This window comes from Trachinotus anak, unplaced genomic scaffold, assembly GCF_046630095.1.
Source record: "Trachinotus anak isolate AG129_WGS33_773 ecotype Australia unplaced genomic scaffold, CSIRO_AGI_Tana_v1 ptg000023l, whole genome shotgun sequence".
NCBI lineage: Eukaryota > Metazoa > Chordata > Actinopteri > Carangiformes > Carangidae > Trachinotus > Trachinotus anak.
Window position 1 is genome coordinate 8,862,208 of NW_027273874.1, and position 15,171 is coordinate 8,877,378.

The following is a 15,171-nucleotide window of genomic DNA, read 5'->3' on the forward strand; positions in this document are numbered from 1 at the left end:
TCCAGTTTGTCATCATTCAATCAGTCATCAGTCTCCCCACATATTTGTAAATGTTATTATATGTTATTATATTTGCATGATTGTTGGAAAAGTGATGCCAGAAAATTTCAAACACACTATTTTCTTAAATACTGTATGTTGTAGATTTTCCCTCAGTCGAACAAAGAAGCCTGGCCAAAGCATGAAAAACAGACCATCATTCCTCCCCAGCAGATGGCCCTATGCCTGCATCCAGCAAACCAATCAGATTTCCCGATTCAAAAAAGGTTTCATCACTACAGACGATGCCTTGCAGCAGTTTACGAGCCTAATGGCGACCTCATGCTGTGTGCTGTATGTGTCAGGAGGTTATATATAAGTAATTTTCAAGCTTTGAGAGTTTGTTCGGTATTGGGAGGGGTGGTAATATGTGAAAAAATAACTCCTATGTACATACTTCATTAAAATGTCTCGAGCACGTTTTTATAATAACAAATAATTAAAAAACTGCTTCAATCTCATGTCCTAGTTACTTTGTCTTTGTGAATTGAAATGGATCAGGTGACATTTCACTTTTACAAATGCTTATCAAAGAAAATAACAGTGTCCTTCATGGTGCAATAATAGTGTGAGTACTAGTTTCACTCATAGTGAAACTAGTTTTACAGAAAGTGAAACTGTTGTCCAGCCTTCCCATGTAATAACTCACAGTAATAGCAATTTTTAGAGTTAACATTAAATTTCATGTTTGTATGTCTGATGTTTGTATGCTACATTCACAAAAATGCACAACATAGTCATCAATACATGAATAAATACAACCCATATAAGTACAACTTATATTTGCAAACATGAAACACAAATGAGCCAACCACACAGTATGAAATAATGGGCGACAGTACAGTGCTGCTAATACACAATCTACGATCACTGTTTAAATAACCAATTTGTTTTTGGTAAACAATATACAATGACACATCATTATAAATGAAAATGTAGTGACAGCTCATTTAAATTTAAATAAAATTATATTTACATACCTGTTTCACCTTGGAGTCAATTCGCCTTGTGACTTCAAAGCTTTATGGCCAAAGTCTCTGAATTGGAAAAAACGGACTTTGACCCAATTTATGATGTGTTCTCTTTGTGCAATTTCCTTACTCACTTCTAGACTGCATTAAAATAATCATAGGCGATGTTTCTGTCTATGTGTTTTCAGGCTTTAAAAATGATATAGGCTTTTATGACGTGTCTGCTATTTACAGATGGTCCTCTCTACCTGACCACACTTTCTTCAGTGGTGGTTGGCTGCCATGTGGAATTACATCCTGTTTAATGATCCCATGTTGGTGAGATAATGATTAACTAGATTCAGCTCTATCAGACCTTCCTTGTATATGCATACCTGTCAGTGATGTTGAATAGGACAGAGATATCCATTGTAATTTTACATCTCATTGCAGGCTTATTGTAGCACTGTAGTTTTATACAAAGCTTGCTATTTGTTGTTTTCATAACATTATAATGTATTTATTTAAACTCATCGAGGGCAAAGCCCTTACTTACAATGACGTTGAGCAGATAAAAAATAATGAAGATACAAGATAAAAGCACAATCAATTGAAACAAAGATCCAAAAACAATTAATAAATGATATCAGAACAAAGTCAATCAAAGAAGGCACAAAAAGAAGTGAAAAGGTTAGAGATTATGTTGATAAAATGACCAAGAGGAACCAACTTCATTCATTCACCAAATTCATTTTCAAAGTGCTTTGTAGAGAGTTTCAGGTGGATGGTGCAAAGACACCAAATCTGGCTCTTCCAATCTCAGTATTAACTTGAGTGACATGGAGTATAAGCCAGTCATTAGTCCTGGTGTAATGTATGACGGCTGCTCTCCAATAAAGGCCTTATAAAGAAAAAAGAATATCTGTGCAAATCATGGCTCTAAGAGAAAAGACCACCCAACCTTTTTGTACAGGGTGAAATAATGAGTGTTGTCAGCATCACTGGTAACAAACCCAACAACAGACGGTTAGACAGCATCAGAGGGCTTTAGTGTTGCAGCCACAGCACGCTTGTACAAGATATCACCATAATCTAAAACTGATTTCTTTTTTTAAAGTTCCCTCAAAGAGAGTTTTTCTACAATGCAGCGGGAAGCAGGAATAATTAAAAAACCAATACAACCAATAAAACCAATTTTTGTTGTAATTCACTAATCAAATTTGACACATGATTTTTGAAGCATAACTTCTCATCATTCCAAATGCCAAGGTTGTTGTATGCTGTGACTCTTAAAATATTGGTGCCACTTTTAGTGGTGATTCTCAGGTTATGCAAACTAATAATTTAGTTTTGGGATTGGCTCCAGCCCTCCCCGTGACCCTGTACAGATAAACAGTATGGATAATGAATGAATGAGTAATTGTTCTGGTTTTACAGGAATATATATATTTTTTTCATCTCCTTGAATGTCACATGTTCCCATGGTTGACTGCAGGTCTAATTACTGATACAAATGAGTCTTTATCAGCATCAGAAAAAGCATCAGAAAGCTATTTGTAGTTGCTGTCTAGTGAAAACCACAATGGCTTAAGTTTGTAGTTTCTGCTTTGACTGTAATCTCCTCTGAATCTCATCTCTTTGTTTCTTTATCTCCTTCAGTTGCTCACTGATTTTCTCCTTGAAATTCATGACTTCATTCTTCCTGTCTGTTGTTAATTGTAATACGCTCTTTGTTTTCTCCAGGACTCTCATTGTGTCAGAATACAGACGATCCTGTGCTTCTGCTCCCTGCTCCAGCTGTCGTTCGGTGTTTACTATGATTTGTTTCAGTTCCAAGTATCCCCTTGCTCTGTCACTTTCTGTTTCCTTCTCCACGGACTCAAACTTATTCTGAGAGTCATCCTTCTGTCTCTCCATCACATCTTTTTGACATTTGATTTGGTCACAGAGTTTGTGCAGTTCCTTCTCCTGATCCATCACTGTTTTAACCACCTGCTCCAAGTCCCCCTGTTCTTCATCTTTCTTCTGCAACTCTTGGTCAAGTTTTGCCTTTTCCTCCTCCAAATCCTCCATCTTCTTGCTCTCCGCCAGAAGCTGCTCTCTCTCTGAGTTCTCCTGGTGCGTCTTTGTTTCTGTGTGAACATGAAAACATGGAACCGGCTTAGATTCAGATTACACTTGTTTTGTTTATGCTGCAACTTTGTTAAGAGAAGGTGAACAACACACAGAGAAGAGACAGAACAGAAAAGTGGGGTAATTAAAATACATCCTTTTCTAAAAACATTTTACTACACACACAATGTAACAGAAACATGCTTCTAAAAACAGATTAAAACGTCTAATATAAACTTCAAGTTCTTGAGGGTCACCAGTGCGCACTTTAAGTTAAACACTAGTATTTTAACTTCTACACTGGAATTTCTAGACTTTGCATGACATTTGCAAAGATGCAGTGACTTCATGTCTTCAGTTGTGTACATAAAGAGATAAACTGGTACCTTTGGTTACATTCAGTCTCCATGTCCACATAACAAAAGCTGCTGCACAAATCAAAACGAGGGCAGACACCAAGACGGTGCTGAGACGAGCAGGAGAACAAGTGGCGGGGGGCATTCAGCTGAAATGGTAAAGCACACAACAGAAGGCAGATTTATAAAACAACACCTCTGCTGATTGAAGGCTGGAAAAAAAATTTAAAGAGAGAAAGACACCTGCAATCTGTATGTGTCTCTCTCTGGTCTGGTTGATGATCTTCTGTTGGACTCTACAGGTGAAGCTGTTGCTGTGTCTCTTCTCCACAGTCACTCTGCTGCTGACAGTATAGAGGCCATCAGGACCTCTGACTGTCTCTGTAGGTCCAGCAGGGAGGAGCTTTCCCTCACCATGCAGCCACAACACCTCACACTGTAACACCTCTGTGCTGCTGTTTATGCTCGTCCCTGCTATGACAGATGAGGAGACAGAACCTGATGAGGTGAGAAATTTACAACCAATATTAATGTGCATCGCCAATTTATTTAGTAATTCCGTTTTAGCTTTAGGATTTATGTAGTCTGCAGGATGTTGGTTGTTTGTATCAAACCAGCAACTGTTACATAAAGCATAAAAACTTTACAAATGGGAGCTTTGAACAAGGCATCAAACCTGCTCCACAGGACTCTGCCAGTAGAAGGAGAATCACAGTGTGGTGATAAACCAAAGCTCTGAAAGAACTGAGCTGAGATTTAAGAGAGCGTCCATCATTCAGGGAAAGCATCCTGGAGTTCTGGTGGGAAACAAATCTACAATTAAAATAAAATATAATTTTACAGGAAGTTTCATGTGAGTAAATATCATAAATGATTAAAAATAATAGTGAACATTGATCATTAATTTGAATACATGTATTAATCAATCCACAAATATTATGCACAATGTGTATGCTGATGTGCTTTAAAAGGAAGACCAGTAAAATGACTTCAGGGTCTCTTCACTGTAGTTACACACATCAAATGCCCATGGATGTGAACTTCTGAGATAGATGGAGACATTCACAGAAAGAGGAAGCATTTGTCTGTGCCCAAAATCCCATCACAGAAATATACAGAGCTGAGAAATGAATATAATGCTATATATTTGTATATAGTATTATAGTTAGAATTCTAGAGACTGATACTAGCTGGTGTTATTTTACTAACACCAACTGACAAAAATTTACATTATCAATACATGAATAAATACAGCCCATATAAGTACAACAAACATAAGTGAGTAAACCACACAGTGCGAAATAATGGGCGACAGTACAGTGCTGCTAATACACAATCTACGATCACTATTTAAATAACCAATTTGTTTTTAGTGAACAATATACAATGACACATTATTTAAAATTAAAGGGTAGTGAAAGCACAATTACATTTAAACATATATTTACATAGCTAATCTACCTCCCTACCTTATCTCGGAGTACATTCGCCTCAAAACAGGAAAGCTTCACGGCCGCAGTCTCAGAATTGGAAGAAACGGACTTTGACCCAGTTTATGATATGTGTTCCTTTTGTACAACATATTTACTTCTACACTGCATTAAAATAAACATAGACAATGTTACTGTAGGTTTGCAAATGTGCATATGTGTTTTAAGGCTTTCATAATAATTATTGACTTTTGTAATGTGTCTGCTATTTACAGATGGTCCTGTCTGACCATATTCAATTCAACTCAATTTTATTTGTATAGCGCCAAATCATCATAAACATTATCTTGAGGCACTTTACAGGGTCAAGTCGAGACCTGAGTTTGTTACAGAAAAAAACCCAACAGTTCCCACAAAGAGCAGCACTTGGCGACAGGGGGGAGGAAAAACTCCCTTTTAACAGGAAGAAACCTCCAACAGAACCGGGCTCAGGGTGGGGGGGTCTGCCTCGACCGGTTGGGTTCAGGAGGAGAAAAAGGGGGGATGGGGGGAAGAGAGAGGAGAAAAGAGAGACAGAGATCAGGAACAGCTGTGTCGGTAATGGTGTTATCAATAATAATGACAGGTAACAGTGGTTAATAGTAAAGATGAGTAGTGGTGGATCTGGATCCTGCTGCTCCAGAGGCAGAGAGACCCGCAGAATGAGGACAGAGAGAGGGAGAGAGAGGGAGAAGCACAAACTACGGGAGAGAAAAAATACAAAGTTAATGGCATGAAGTCATCGAGAGAGAGAGAGAGAGAGAGAGAGCCCAGTGCATCATGGGAATCCCCCAGCAGTCTAGCTCTATAGCAGCATAACTAAGGGATGGGTCAGGACATACCTGAGCCAGCCCTAACTATAAGCTTTACTAAACAGGACAGTTTTAAGCCTGATCTTAAAGGTAGAGAGGGGGTCTGCCTCCTGAACCCACACTGGGAGCTGGTTCCACAGGAGAGGAGCCTGATAGCTGAAGGCTCTGCCCCCCATTCTACTCTTACAAACTCTGGGAACCACAAGTTGACCTGCATTTAGAGAGCGAAGTGTCCTATTGGGAAAATAGGGAACTATAAGCTCTTTAAGGTACAATGGTGCCTGACCAAGTACAGAGACAAGTCCATTGTCTGAGGCTATGAGGAGATCATTGGTGACCTTAACCAGAACTGTTTCTGTGCTATGATGGACTCTAAGACCTGACTGAAAATCTTCAAACAAACTATTCCTGTGCAAATAATCACATAATTGGTTTGCAACAACCTTCTCAAGGATTTTGGAAATAAAGGGGAGGTTGGATATAGGTCTATAATTGGCTAAAACATCAGGATTAAGAGTAGGCTTTTTAAGTAGAGGTTTAATTACTGCAACTTTAAAAGCCTGCGGTACATAACCAGTTGATAAAGATAAGTTAATCAGACTTGATATAGAGGTGTTGATTAAAGGAAAAACTTCTTTGAACAGCCTTGTTGGAACGGGGTCTAGAAGACAAGTCGATGGTTTAGATGACGAAACTGTTGAAGTGAGCTCAGGGAGATGTTCAGGAGTAAAACAGTCAAAATATAAGCCAGTTACAGTCGACTCTGAGGCTGCTGAACTGGACAGTACATCTGAGCCAGCTGTGGGGAGGAGATGGTGAATTTTTTCTCTAACAGAGACAATTTTATTTGTAAAGAAGCTCATGAAGTCATTACAACTGAGGGCTAAAGGTATAGATGGATCAACAGAGCCGTGGCTGTCTGTCAGCCTGGCTACAGTGCTGAACAGAAACCTGGGATTGTTCTTGTTTTCTTCTATCAATGATGAATAATAGGATGTTCTGGCTTTACGGAGACTTTTTTTATACACCAATAGGCTGTCTTTCCAAGCCTTTAGAGATTCTTCCAGGTTAGTAGAACACCACCTTCTTTCTAGTTTCCTTGAATTTTGCTTTAAAGCTCGTGTTTCTGAGTTGTACCATGGAGCTAGCCTTCTCTGACTCACTACCTTCTTCCTCAGAGGGGCCACAGTATCTAGAGTTGCACGCAGTGAGGCTACAGTCCTGTCAACAAGATCATCAACCTGTGTGGATATGAAGTTAAGAGAGCTGTTCCCTACTGCATTGATACATGGCAGTGGGCTAAGTACTGATGGGATCCTTTCTTTAAATTTGCTAACGGTATTGTCAGAGAGACACCTGCTGTAATGGATTTTTTTCCCAAATGCTGTGTAGTCCATGACTGAAAACTCAAATGTTAACAGAAAATGGTCAGATAAAAGAATTAAATAACCTCCATAACTCTATAACTGTAATAATCCTCTGTTGGCGACATAATGAATAACTAGATGAAACTCTATCAGAACTTTTTAGATAAGCACACCTGTCAGTGACGTGATGTCAGTGATGGAAACATCAGGCAAAGCAACTGGGATCACTTCATTTTATTTATGTATGAATCATTTTAATTTTAATAATTGGGTTGTAATTTAACATAGGCTCAACGGCAGCAGTGTAATTTTATACAAAGCTTGATGTTTGTTGTTTTCATATAATTTTCATTCAATAAAAGCCACACCCACCACCCACAGAAAAAGAAAAAGGGAGTCATGTTAATTCCCACAGAGGAATAATGCAAATACATTCAGAACATGACACAATGACTCACAATACAATCATGACAAAAAAATTACATTTTCAAACAACAATAATAACAACATGAAATAAAATCTTCCTTTATAAATGTCATTGTCGGTTGCTATTAATTGTTAACTTTCATTTTTGCTTCTTGTGTCTGAACTTGACAAAAAACCAACTGCTCAACACACAGAAATCAGCATTCATAAAAAAAATAAGCTGTACTGAGTAACTTTGTTTTTGTTAGTCTGGACATCACATTGACTATTAAGAAGAAATCCATGGGTGAAATATGTGAAAAAATGATGTCCTGTAGCATTTCCTAACCACTTTTCATTGACCTTGATGGGATATCATCAAGGTCATAGGGACTTAGGAAAAATAAAATCTGACTGCTCCTTCATCCGGGTACGTCTGTAGTTATGCCACGGCAGACGTTGTTTTCAGTGTGACGGCCACAAGGAATTGTGGGATGACGTTCTCTCGCTTAAGAAAGGGAGCACTAAAGCACCTTTCCTCAGCGTTTAGAGAATTGGACCAGCTCTTACCGTGGCTGCCTCTAAGATACTTTGGGGTCATTTTACTTACTTAGGAATGTTCCGAAGCAAAAGAAGAAAAAAAACTTACTGATGTATGTTTTTCCAATTATGTCCTACAGTTTCTTTTATTTGATTAATTCCATAAAAAAAACTTTTGAATTATGTCTGTGCACTGTCGGTGAACAAATCTGTGTGTTATATTTAACCTTGGATTTAAGGTCACTGATATTGGTACTGTACTGTTCATAGTTCTATTTATTTCCTGGGGTGTAGTTTGATTCCTCTCTAATTCACCCACTTAAAATTCTTCTCTCCCTTCAGCATTGTTCATAACAAAAGGTGAATATCAGCAGTGTTATTTGAATCTTTTCTTCCACAAATCTATTTGTAAATGTTCTCTTATGCACTTGTGGGGAAGATCTGATAAAATTCAAAACAAATCATAAAATGTCATCAGTATAGAATAATATGCTATGCCTCGTATTACAAACTATAAAGGCAACAGTGGGTCCAGTTGAAGAAAAAGTTGGCACTCTTGGCGATGCTTTGTTACACTAAAACACTGAGCAATGGCGTATTTAGGTTAGAGAGAAGAAAGAACGCTGAATTAGTGCATGTACAGTATATATCTTATTTTCTTCTTGACTACTCCCTGGAAAGATGAGCCCTTTCACTTTGACTTCCTAGCTCCCCCAGCTGCATGTTAATTACCTCCAACTGGTCCTTCACTGTCTGTATCCTGTTTTTTATTATTTGCAAGATATCCTCCATTTTCTGCAGTTGCATCTCCATGCTCAGTTTGTGATTCTCCAGTTTGAAATTGAAATTTGACAGGCTATGTTTTTTTCGCACAGCCTCATCTCTTTCAACAGTCAACTTGTCTGTCTCACTTTCTGCTATTAGCTTCTCCACTGACTGAACCTTCTCCTTGATCTCATTAATCTTTTCCTCTGTCTCCTTCAACTGCAGTCTCATTTCCTCTGTCTGGTTCCCCTGCCCCTCTATTTCTTCTTTTCTCTCCTTCAGTTTCCCTTGAGTATTCAATAGGCTTTCCTTTTCTAGTACGTAGCTCTCTCTTTTGGCTCTCTCACTCTCTGTTTGTTTCTCCATTAACTGAAACTTTTCTTTGTTCTCCTCCATCTCTTTCTTTATCTCCTTCAGCTGCTTTATAGTTTCCTTTTTCTGGTTCTCCTGAACCCCCTTCAGTTCCATCATTAGAGTGAAAACTTCTCTCCATTCATCCAGTTGTCCTTGAGTTCTCTCAGATTGTTTCACCAGCTGCTCTGTTGGTGAGAAATAAATAAATAGACAAATAGACAAATAAAAAGTCAAGGAAGAAGGAAAAAGTATTCATTAAAATAATACAACTTTACTGCTCTTGTAAATAGGTTATTTAAATTATGGTGCTTCTCTTCCAAAATCACACCTTCAGGGTGGAAATGCAAAACCCACATATTTTTTTAACTTACTGATTTCTGTTTTTTTGCTTTTCCCGGTAATACATCCAACTACGGCACTCACAAGGCCACAGACCACGCCACTAACCAGGCCGACAGTGACGTAGTGGAACCACCATGGTGGTGTATAGCCACTAGAAACTGGAATGATACAACACAGCTCAATATTCATCTCTTAATTCATTTGTCATGTCCAAAAACATGTCTCCTTTCTAATTAAAAGACATTTAACCAGAGCACACATGATCAGTCCAAATCACAAAGCAGTGTTTCATAGATCAACCAAATCAATACTTGACCACTGGAAAAGTGCATTTATAATAAATTTTGTTGACTAGTTTTCCAGCCACACACCTCAGGCTCTGGGTACCAGCCTTTAGACTCACATGTTAAAACCACTGTGCTGCTGTTTATGTTCATCCCTGCTATGACAGGTGAGGAGACAGCACTCGGTGATGGCAAAGAGCAGAAATTTAGAACAAATATTGAAAACGTGAAGGTGAAAACATGTTAAAAATCAGAGTCTCTTGGATGTTCTTTTCTCAGATGAGCTGGGAGCCGAGCTGCTGCTACCTTTCATTCAGGTTTTCAGACAACTTACAATCCAGATGAGCAATGACTAAATTCCTTCAGCTGGTTAAAATATAGAGTTAAAAGTTACCAAGATCTAAAAAGTGTATCGTAAAAACGTGGCTTAAAACTGGGGGGAAAAAAATCAATATTAACTGTTTCTGTCAGACAATGTATCATATAGATTGAGACATTTTAAGGTGGAAAACTTACATAATATAACTTTAACTATAGGATCGCCTCTGTAACACAAAAAATCTAAAGAGTTTTTAGGATGTTTTCAGATAACAAATAGCAAATAGCAATAAGAAATAGCTTTAAATGACACTATGCTCCTTGACCCTGAAGGAAATAGAGACATACACATTCAAAATGTGTATTTAATGAAATGCACATTACAGTTCAACCCCAATAGTCTGTTTGGCTCAATTTAATCAAACTCTTTTTGAATTATCTGGATAAAGTTAATCTAACATTGGTGATCCATAGTGGCATGGCTCAGCTATATTTGGTTTACAACACTGTCACAAGTAATGTCAGTGTCTGCAGTGTAATTCATATGAGATGTGGAACTGTTGTACCAAGGGTCCATTTTAGTCCATCCTCAGATCTCAGTCCCCAGACATAAGACAAAACTGCATCATGCTTTAGACAAGGGACTTCATCGTGGAGCGTATGGTTTCAAGCAAATATAACGTTTTCAGAGCCTTGGTAGGAATGTATACGAGGTCACATTAAATAAATTGACCTCCATCTTTGGAGTGAATAGGCAGAATAAAGCTTCTGCAAAAGCTAAAAAAATGTTGATTAAACCAGCCATGTTTAATAATGTTTTAGTCACTGAACATTCTTTCGTCTACAGTTTAAGGTAATGTAGCATAACCTTAACATCACCCAGGGTTGGAGAGTCTCACTATAAAATAAAAAGAGGAATTAATATTTAGAGCCAAATGAAATATCTCAATAGAATAAAAAATAACATTTCTAAGAAATGAAGATATTGGAAAACTGATGCTGAGATCCAAGGGCCTGTCCTAAAATTGACATCATAGCAATGCGGGAATCAGGACACTGCAAAGACCAAAGTAATACTGAGTCCGAAAGAGAAATATACAGCAGAATATAAACACAGAATTAATATTAATTAATTATCAATTAGTGCAACTCCATAAAATAATTAAATATTTAGAGTAGAAGCCTATAAGCAAGAAGGGGAGGTTTGTGTTTAAACAGCCTGAAATGTAAAGTAAAGTACACCAGTAAGGCTTGACAGAAGTTATTCTAGGTTTATGTGAGTGAAATGTAGCATGTTAAAATTACTGAAAGTTAATTGTGCTGTGAAAATATTTGAATCTTTTTATTTGCAGTTGGTACAAAATCTAATGTTATGGATGTTGCATTATTATACATTTTTTCTTATTTAACACATGACAGCATGTCTTTCAAGTATCTAACTGCATTTTCACACAGATGAAAACTTCAAAATGTTTTTTCTGAAGTGCGTGTATTTTACCTGTTACGAGAAATATAAAAACGAAAATGACCCAAAACAAATAAATCTGTTTGCCCGTGCTCATCCTGGAGTCCTGAAAACAGACAGACAACTGTTGTAATAAAGGAAAACAATATCTCTAAATACAAAATTAATACAAAATAACTCATCATTACCATAATGCATCAAGTCTATCAGCTACTCAATAATGAATCCATGACACTGCAGGCAACAAATAAACAAGTAAATAAGCAATGGCAGATGTTTGCACACATAGAAATAGTAATATCACAATGTGACAAAGTCACAGTCCTGCTTTTAAAATTTGCTCATAGATAATCTTGATGAGATTAAGGGCCGAGCACAACGTGTTATGTTATCTAGGGCGCTACATTCAAGAATCTTTGGCTACTACTACTTTGACGCTTTGACGCACCTTTACTTGTTGAGATTTTACATGGTGGAGCAAGATACTTCATGGCAAGTCATGTCTATGGGAGCAAAAGGGGGACGGTTCTGGTCTGCGTAAAGGGGCATGTTGGAAGACCTAAAGTGTTTAAATCCAACGCCTGAATCGTCACTGGTGAAGATGAGTTTCCAATTTTCTCCACTGCTTTGATTTTGATGTTTCTTTTAAAAAGTCTTATCATCCATAGGTTTCTAAAGAGTGGTTCATTCTATTAGTCAATTGATTGCACAACAAATCATATCATTTTTCTGATATTTACATGAAAAGTCCTCCAAAAGACCCCCCCCCAGGAGTATAGTTTGGGTTCTGTTATTTTTTTTTCTCCTCTCCTCTCCACTTGTCCCCCCCCCCCCCTTTTTTAATGGCGCCGCGGATGGCTGCCTCTGTGTTTTGGTGCGCTCATTGCACCAATCACCAGAAAAAATTCCTTGTACGTGAAAACATACTTAAATAAATCTGATTCTGATTCTGATTCTGATGAGGTGACATTCAGAGGTGGCGCTTAGCAGATAGAGGTTAGACAGTGAGTGGCTGGCTAACTGTGATGGCACCCACCTCTCACTCATAGTGCCCATTAATTATGCATAACTTTAAGCCTTAATAAGATGTAAACCAGTGAGTTATATAAAGATTAACCTGCTGAACTTTTGTAGACATCAAAACAGTTTTTGTACCAGGCTGTAAACATGTTTCTTTCTGCTGTAAAGTTGGACATTTGAACATGGGAGTCTGTGGGGACTGACTCACTGCTGGAGCCAGAGTCTAGTGGTCATTAGAGGAACTGCAGCTTTTGACACTTCATTTTTCATTTTCCTGGAGGTTGCTGCTTGATTTCCAAAAATGCTATATGTCCAAAATAATGTGGACACCTGACCATTTTTGCCAAAGCTGACACATCATTCAAAGCCACGGTCCTTCTCTAGACTGAACAAGTTCCCCCAGAAGCACAGAAGTGTCACACCCAGGCTAGGAGTCAGGACGCAGATGCAGGATAGTGTTCTCAAAAAAGGTCTTTATTACTAAATCACACTTGAACAAACAAAAATCACTCCTGAAAACTGGAGGAACCAAACTAAGAGACCTGTAACAAAAAATTCACTCGATGAGGAACTAGAAAAATAAACCAAAAGGTACAGGGTACCGACTTGTTTCAAGACTGTGGATGGCTAGGATGATCGTATACAGACACTGACATAGACGACACACTGGCACAAGACAAGGGGAGACACAGACTCTTAAACACATGGTAACGAAGGACAGGTGGAAACACTCAAAGAATCAAACCAAGACACACGAGGAAGGGCAAGTGACCTGAAACGAGTTACTCTTTCAAAATAAAACGGGACATGGAGACAGGACAAAAATAAAAACAACTTCACTGTGGTGTGACAAGAAGGAATTATTAAATGGCTGTTTTCACACAGTAAATGATACATTTATTGAACCTGACATGTAAAACCTGTGATACACCCTATTCAAATGCATAATTAAATATAATAAATTAAATATAATAAATTATTTATAATATTATAAATAATTACATAAAGATAAATAATTAACCTTAACTGTTTTAAGAATCTCATTTCATTCCTTCTTGTTCAAGTTTTCTAGACAGAGAAACTCTGCTGAAAGTTGACTCTTTGAGTAAGAATATTTTTTATCTCACAGAGCAACTGGGGCTTTAATAATGGTTATACTGCTATACCTGCCTGCCTGCATACTGCACAGGAAGAGGAGGACTGCTCCCTCACGTTACATCACATTTTGCTCTCATTCAGTCTGATGCTCAGTCAGTCGTAAGATAACATGGAGGTCACAGCTCTCGACAACAGATTGTGTGAGTACTGCTTCTGCTTTCACTCTGAATATACATCAAAATCTCATCTGTGTAGATAAAATGCACTAAAACTGACTGAACTCTGCAACAATTGAATTTTGATTTAGATTTTTTTTCAACAATGGTTGAAAAATATGGTAAGATGGTAAAACATGGTTAAAAACACTCTTTAACACACACACCCATAACTTTATTAACTTAGTTTCATATAATAATTTGATATTATGGGATTGTGTTTGAAAATCACACTTTTCACTTATCATTTAATGACATCTAGGTTAGAGTTTGGGGTTAGTAGAGAAATGATGGTGAAATAATGTAAGGAAATTATTCATATAGCATTTTGCATCACCAGGTCACATGTCACTTAGATATAAAGTTGGTGATGAACTTATATTAATTATATGTAATGATGTGTGTTGTGTGTTGTTTGCTGGAGTGCCTGGTTATATTTTAGGCTCTTTGCATGTTCTCACGGTCGTGTTTTAGTTGCTCTCATCATATATAACTGATATACAGGTGTCTTCTTTTGTCTCCGCAGTGGTGAATCTGCTGTTGCTGCTCACTGCTCGAGGTCAGAGCAGTAACTATTCTCAGAAATCTGGTGAGTTGAGGTTTCTGCAGTGACAAACAAATCATCTTTACCTCTGTTTCATTTGAAGACATAACAAGTTGACATTGTCTAATTTGTCTTTGTGTCACATTTGAAGTGCAAGATTAGGTGCATGTAGTTACTAAGGGGCTAGTTGGTATTAAAGCAAGCATTGAGTTTTGTCTGTGTCAGTGTTGAACAGATTTTATTTCTTTCTTTCTCTGTTTCTCTGTCACAGTTGGAGCTTTTCTTCGTATTGTTCCAAACCGTCTCCAGTTCTTTGAATATGAGTCCATCTCAATGAACTGTGTGGGCTCTCACAGCCCAGCAGAATGGAAACTGATGAACAAGCTTACCTCAGGTAACACTCACAGAAACGAACCGACAGGATTCTTGAACATTCAAGCCACCTTTGTGTCACACAGTGGAGAATACTGGTGTGAACACGGAGGAGGAGAGAGAGTCGGTGCTGTCAACATCTCTGTCACTGGTAAGTTTAGAAACTATTAACTCAAGCAATTTGATCCCCTTCGAAAATGTCAAAATACAGCTGAAAGTGGCGTTTGAGTTCAGAGTCTTTATCTTAGTCAGACACAGAGCTTAAATATGATGCATTTATGCATCAAGTTATTATGTTTGAAACTGTGTTGATGTTGTTTTGTGAAGGTGTTTTTTGTGTTGAG